The sequence below is a fragment of the Salmo salar genome, chromosome ssa14 (genome assembly GCF_905237065.1).
Source record: "Salmo salar chromosome ssa14, Ssal_v3.1, whole genome shotgun sequence".
Lineage (NCBI taxonomy): Eukaryota > Metazoa > Chordata > Actinopteri > Salmoniformes > Salmonidae > Salmo > Salmo salar.
The window spans coordinates 71370635-71378189 of record NC_059455.1 but is presented as its reverse complement, the minus strand read 5'-3'; positions in this window follow the sequence as shown (position 1 = coordinate 71378189).

Genomic DNA, 7555 nt, shown 5'->3' with positions numbered 1-7555 from the left:
GGAAGTGCAGGAACTCAAGCAGAAGAAAATGTTTTGTGCTGGTACTCAGTTCCGGTGAGCTCCTGCCTAAGTCAAGTACTGTGCTTAGGTAAAAAGACAAAGAATGTTCCTGTTTGGAACACTGAACACAAGTACATCATTTTTTTGTTGTTGCTCAATCTGATTGGGTGGGCCTGGCTCCCCAGTGGGAGGGCCTGCGCCCACCGGTGCCTAAGGCCCAGCAATAATCTACACCACCTTGTTGACAATGAATAAAAGTGGCAGTTGGGTAAACTGGAGGTAAATGGTATACAAACTTGCTGCTGTTTGAGACTGATGTAGAGATACAGGCACTCCTGCAGGCAGCACACTAGAGTCTCACGTCTAATCTAACCTGTTCAAATAGATTTACACAGGAGTGGAATGTGAGTAGGTAACTGCATGGCATATGCAATAGGCTACCGATCACACCAAGATCACAGTCACTTTTGTTATTCTAGCCTATATTACTCCCATGCATAGTGGCACATACAATATACTATAGCCTGCTGCTAGCTAGCAAACAAACTATTCTCAATCAGTCTATGTTGAAATTAACTAAGGGCTCGATTCAATCGGTAGCACTGAAGTTCCGCGTTAAAGCGTGATTGAAATGTAAAGACAATGTTCCCGCATTCACAGACACGGCATTCTTGGTAAACTCTGCGTATGTCGGCTCAATCGGAAATTACCATTACCATTACCATCTGCGATATAGATTGAATCAAGCCCTAAGCTATTTTGATATATTGACAGACAAGATCAGGTACACATCCCTAGCTTCCTCAGAAGTTCTCCAAATTCCATATCTCTGGAATTACTACTTGACTTCTATTCAGTGTGCTGTGAGATGGCCACACACTAAGACATCCACAGTTGATATAGAGTTCAGTGTCCTGTGGCGGCATCTAGTGGTAACAATACAAAACGACCAGTCCCCATTCATTATGATTCACTCCTAAATTAGATTTTAACAAAATGCCATTGATCTCATGACTTTTTCTAGTCAATAGGCTACAGTCATTAATAAAGAATGAAAACAGTACTTGATAACTACCCTGCACGTGGCACCGTTGCACACTATCCTGGTCTGTAAGTGGAGTCATGGTTTTCGAGGATGAAACCAGTACCAGTCCCCAGGCTGTCTGGCAAGCTGCTGTCCAGTACCATCAACCTGACCCTGTATGAAAACACTACCATTTGGAGTCATGGTTCTCTCCAGGTGTCCCTGAGCTGGATTTGGGATCATTACAGATGGCCCTGCTGCCTGCTGACCCTAATCCTCCTAATGACCTCACAGCCAGTCAGCAGGCAACTAAAACCTACCTTCCCTGCCTTTTACTGTAGTGTCCTCCCATCACCTGCCTTCAACCCAGTGCTATACACAGCGCAACAACAGCCTTTCCTCATGGGCTCTCTCAGGGAAGAAATTATTCGGCATAGACTCAAGCAAGAGGAATTTGCCAAACCTGTAAGTATTATAGCTGTATATTATCATCACCTACCTATCCCCTTCTTAGTTGTGTTGTATCTTATTGGGTGTATATATATATACACTGAACAAAAATAGAATCGCTACATGTAAAGTGATGGTCCCATGTTTCATGAGCTGAAAAAGATCCCAGAAATGTTCCATACTCACAAAAAGCATATTTCTCTGAAATTGTGTGTACTAATTTGTTTACATCCCTGTTAGTGAGCATTTCTCTTTTGCCAATGTAGGTTCCGTCCCTTTTTTCGCCTCAACCCGGGCTCGAACCAGGGACCCTTGCACGCATCAACAACTGACACCCCACGAAGCATCGTTACCCATCGCGCCACAAGAGCCACGGCCCTTGCAACGCAAGGGGAAACCCTACTTCAAGTCTCAGAGCGAGTGACGTCGCCGATTGAAACGCTATTAGCGCGCACCACCGCTAACTAACTAGCCATTTCACATCGGTTACACCAAGATAATCCATCCACCTGACAGGTGTGGTGTATCAAGAAGCTGATTAAACAGCATGGTCTTTACACAGTTGCACCTTGTGCCGGGGATAATAAAAAACCACTCTAAAATGTGCAGTTTTGTCACACAATGCCACAGATGCCTCAAGTTTTGAGGGAGAATGCAATTGGCATGATGACTGCAGGAATGTTAACCAGAGCTGTTGCCATAGAATTTAATGTTAATTTCTCTACCATAAGCCGCCTCCAATGTCATTTTAGAGAATTTGGCAGGAAGTCCAACGGGCCTCACAACCGCAGACCACGTATATGGTGTCATGTTGGCAAGCGGTTTGCTGATGTCAACGTTGTGAACAGAGTGCCCCATGGTGGTGGTGAGGTTATGGTATGGACAGCCATAAGCTGCGAACAATGAACACAATTGCATTTTATCAATGGCAATTTGAATCCACAGAGATACCGTCACAAGATCCTGAGGCACATTGTCGTGCCAATAATCCGCCGCCATCACCTCATGTTTCAGCATGATAATGCACGGCCCCATGTCGCAAGGATCTGTACCTAGAAGCTGAAAATGTCCCAGTTCTTCCATGCCCTGCGTACTCACCAGACATGTCACCTATCGAGCATGTTTGGGATGCTCTGGATCGACATGTGCGACAGCGTTTTCCAGTTCCCACCAATATCCAGCAACTTAGCACAATTCGTCGGGGCATGGACTCTACAAGGTGTTGAAGGCATTACACAGGGATTCTGGCCCATGTTGACACCAATGCTTCCCACAGTTGTGTCACGTTGGTTGGATGTCCTTTGGGTGGTGGACCATTCTTGATACACACAGGAAACTGTGAAACTGTGAAAAACCCAGCTGCGCACAAACTGGTGCGCCTGGCAACTACTACCATACCCCGTTCAAAGGCACTTAAATATTTTGCCTTTCCCATTCATCCTCTGAATGGCACTCATACACAAACTGTCTCAAGGCTTAAAAATGATTCTTTAACGTATCTCCTCCCCTTCATCTACACTGAGTGAGGTGGATTTAACAAGTGCTGTCAATAAGAGATCATAGCTTTCACCTGGATTCACCTGGTCAGTCTATGCCATGGAAAGAGCAGTGCATTGGCAGTAAGACACACTGTATGATGCCTATTAGTGTGTGCATGCAGTGAAAGTATCTGAGATTGCTTGTTATATGCAGTCTATAACCTTTTCACAAGAATATGTAGAAGAGGAAGAAATGATTGGTGCTCGCATCAGTTCCTGTAACATCCAGCTACACAGGAGAGCTGTGAACTAGGTTTATTGAACTACTGTCATCTTCAGGAAATTGCTATTCTGATTAGTTTTCTGATGAATTTGTTTAATGTTCGATGTAATAGACCACTGAGTACAGACTGTTAAAGTATTTATGTGCTATACTTTAACAGTCTTTATGAACTGAGAAATCACAAAGAAAAGAAAATGCTCCTCATAAAACTGACGAGAATATTGAGATCTGTGGAAAACAATCTCAAGGAAGATGTTTCATTATTGATATCAAGGTTTTTTATAGAAAAATCATTGAATTATAAATGATCCATTCCTATGCCAATGTTTTTGAATGGGTTGAAGCTTTAAATTGGCTCTCTTTGTGGAAATCTGCAGTGGAATGTCAGACTCAATGAGTTTACAAAGCAAACCGTTCGTCAATATCTCAAGAGCATACAGTATTTGGTATTGATAGGTCTACTTTATAAGTATTCAATACTTTGCTATAATTTCATCTGAAGGCTTTTCAGTGTTGATTGGCTGTGTTAGATAGTCATGTAATGTAATTGAGTGAGTGATTCTAATTTGTGAGTGATGTGTGTTTTGTCGCAGGGCTTGCCCCGACCAGAAGACCTGCTGACCTCTCAGGCTAAAAATAGCGTTATGCATCTCATCGGCCAGAAGCACCTGCTGGCAACTAAAAACGTCTATGATTCCAAAACACCTGTCCTCCATCTGTCAGCCACACAGGGAGGGGAAGAGGAGGAAGTGGTGGTGATGGTGGGTCGGCTTATGCTGGAGTCTGCCATGCTGCCCACGCCAGGCCAGGAGGGCCCTGCCACCCAAAGGGACTCCTTGCTCCTGGTCAGGTATGTATTATGTAAACATTTGTTAATTCATTCATGCAATCGTTCATTTGTTTGTTTGTTTGTTCCTTCCTTCCTTCCTTCCTTCCTTCCTTCCTTCCTTCCTTCCTTCCTTCCTTCCTTCCTTCCTTCCTTCCTTCCGGTCCAGGTCTCCCCTGCCTGGCACGTCCCAGGAGAAGGAGGGGAAGAACCTGCCCCCGCGGCGACCTCTGAAGCTGGCACCTCTGGAGCTGCCCAGGGAGGTACAGAAGGCACAGAGACAGAAGATTAAGGGGATTGGGCTGGAGGCCAAGGCTGCTGCCCATAAGCTTGACACGACGGTGGGAAACCAACCCTGCTCCAGGAAGGTGAAGGACTGTGGGGTGAGAGGAGAGGGACCAGGACTGGTTAAAGGTATGGCAGAGGGTGTCTCCACCCCAGCCCCACATCCCTTACCTCTGAATGAAACAGCACCCAGGGTCCAGCAACATCAGAAGGTTAGGAGAGCGCAGCTAGCCCGTGCCAACCAAATCCAGAGACAGACGGGAGACAGGCTCTCGGAAGATGCTGGTACTAACGTTAAAGGCCCTCCTCCTCCCCCTATCAGCAAACCAGCCTCTCCCTCTTCCTCTTTCCCCACCAGCACCAAAGCTCAGGCCCAGCAGGTGGTAGCACCACATGGCGAGGAGAGCGCATGCCAAGTGGCCGGCACATTCCAGCAGGATACCGGTGGGAGGAGGCTGCGTCTGAGGAGGGCAGAGCACCTCGAAGAGGATCAGAGCAAATCTAACATGTCAACAGGAGGATTACCTGGGGAAGAGGCCAAGCTGGCCCAAGGTGTCCAGCAAGGAAAACCCCCGAGGGCAGAGAATACAGAAAAGGCTCTGAGAAAGCCCTGAAGGAGGCCAGTCACATACTGGAGAAGGCTTCCAGGAAGAACGCCAGGCCGGAATCACCGGAGAACCCGCTGAAAGTGTCCGGAAAGGTCATCCGGAGAATGGCAGTGAGAAACTGCCAGGACGCTGTCCTTTGACCTCTGACCCCTAATCTTTGACCTCTTAACCCCTGACTCCCTTTGAGCAGACCAGGAAGTAGCGAAAACAGACTTGACAGTGTTAAGTCGTGTGTTTACATGTGCTTATCACCTGGAGATTACTATAGAAAAACCCCTGCATCTTACTTCACACAGCATCTACTATTCAAAGCAACAAGCCAGTGACAATGCCAAGTACCCTGGCAGGCAGTATGTACAGTATACTGTACAGAGGATAAATATAGAAGTATATTATTGACCAAAAACATGTTTATTTATTTATTATTTTATAAAAAGATGATGCTCGTAATACAGTACATTTAACCATTGTAGATATCCTGACATAGGCTATTCAATGTCATATTTTGGATGAAATATGTCTGCATACGCAGGTGACATAATCATATTTGAGGGTCCCAATAGCCATGTAAAGCTATGCAAAACTGACCTGCATAGAGGGATAATTATCAAGGTCTCATCAGATGGATACATTGGCTTCATCAGTGACCACTGAAACATGTCCATCTAGTCCAAACAATGGCATTGATTAGTAACAGAGCTCACAAACAGAGCCGCAGCAGTAACCGGATGTTAAGATTGACAACAGCAAATAAAGAGATTTGAAATGTGCCTTCTTTTCTGAAACAGCCACCGCTCACTTTGGGTACTGTGTATTTAGGCCTTCAGTTCATTCTGCACATTAGCTACTTCGTCAGGCGTGCAGCAGAATCCTGCAGTACATGCAATCTCAGAAAAATGTCTTTAATCAATGTTTTTCCTCCAATGAGCATGCATTACAGCTCTATGTGTGTTTGGCAACAGAACAACCGCCATCTCTCACCGTAACAAGTGAAACACTCACAGAGACGATGCTACTCCAGACATCCACGTTTTGAGGTGGCCCATTTCTTTTCAAGTTATTCCCTAAATCTGGATTTAGACATTCCAGACAGTAGTTATGGGAATGTGATTTAGGTAATGTATGTTTATCATAGAGAAAAGAAGTCTCCTGAAACATATGTGAGATTTCAAGTACAATTGTTTTCGCAGGTATGTCAAAATGAACTGACAGTGAGAAAACACATGCAAAACCACATCACAACCATTCTACATCTGATCAAGTGAGTCGTATTAGGCAAGTCTCTCATTGACAGACTTGCGACACAAGAGGCTTCTAACACTCTACTTTCTGCCTTGAGTCCCGCTGCATTCTGACAGAGAATTCATAAATTGTTTGAATATATGTGAACCCTGCGGGAATTTAACCTACGACCAAAACCCTCAATGAGTCAGTCTGACACCAGTAGCACAGCAATGTCCATCTGCCCCAGACCACAAGCCGACCACCAGACTTCCTTACCATTTCACACCACATAGTTAGACTGGCCTGTACTCACTTGCCCTGATTGACTGACTACAAAGTTAATCACAGATAGGATCTCAGAATGTATAGCCATTATGTCCAATGTATGTATTTGTCAATGACGTACAATAATAATCATTTTGGTTGGATGCTTATATTTGCCCTTTATTATACACGTGTGAATCGTAAATGTTTTTTTGTTGTTGTTTTTTTACATATCTCAACTCCCCCTGAGCAAACACACAACCAGGACACAACGTTGTTTTAACGTTGACTCTGATGTGTACTTTAATACACTTACCGGTATCAATCACTTTCCAGTTCAAACAAGGCACCTCAACCTGAGAGACGTGTAAAGCACAGAGAGGACCGACTGGGAGAGGGAGAGGAGTTCTGAGACAGCTATTGGGGAAAGGGAGACATGCCATTCTGACAGGATATCTGGTGACTTCACTAAGAGAGAGAGGGAAAGAGAGAAACCAAAACACTGGAGAACAAGACCACTGCTTCCTCTTTCTTTCCCCCTCCTGCAGGGAACATGACTGACAAGTAAACATTACTTCTCAATGTGGTTAACAGACATTTTCCTATGTTGTTTTAAATAATTTAGCACTTTTCAGAATGTACAATTGCTGTCCAATTCTACTACATAAGAGACAGATAGCACAAGCACAAGGAGGAGCACAAGACACATAAAGCTTCAAGCACACGCTAATCCTTTTCCTGACTCATGTACACCCTCACAACCATACAGCAAGTCCCCTGCTAGAGTGGACCCATCCCACCACGGCCACCCCTCGCCCATCACCACGGTCCTCCGCAGGCACCTCGGGCAGCTCTTTTGTGGCTAAATCTGAGGCAGGGTTATGGCTGAAGGGTTGGAATGGATGGACAGAGGAGGCAGGGTTATGGCTGAGAGACAAGCTGTGTGCATTCTGTTTCTGAGGGCAGCAACACTTCAGATGGGCGCAGCCCCGGCAGCCATAAAGAAAAAAAAAAGAGACTAAAATATATCCAGAAAGTTGGTCTATAATTGGCCAGGCCTGTCAGGGTTGTTTTTATGTCTGTGAGCTGAACAGCTAGCTAGAGCAGTACAAG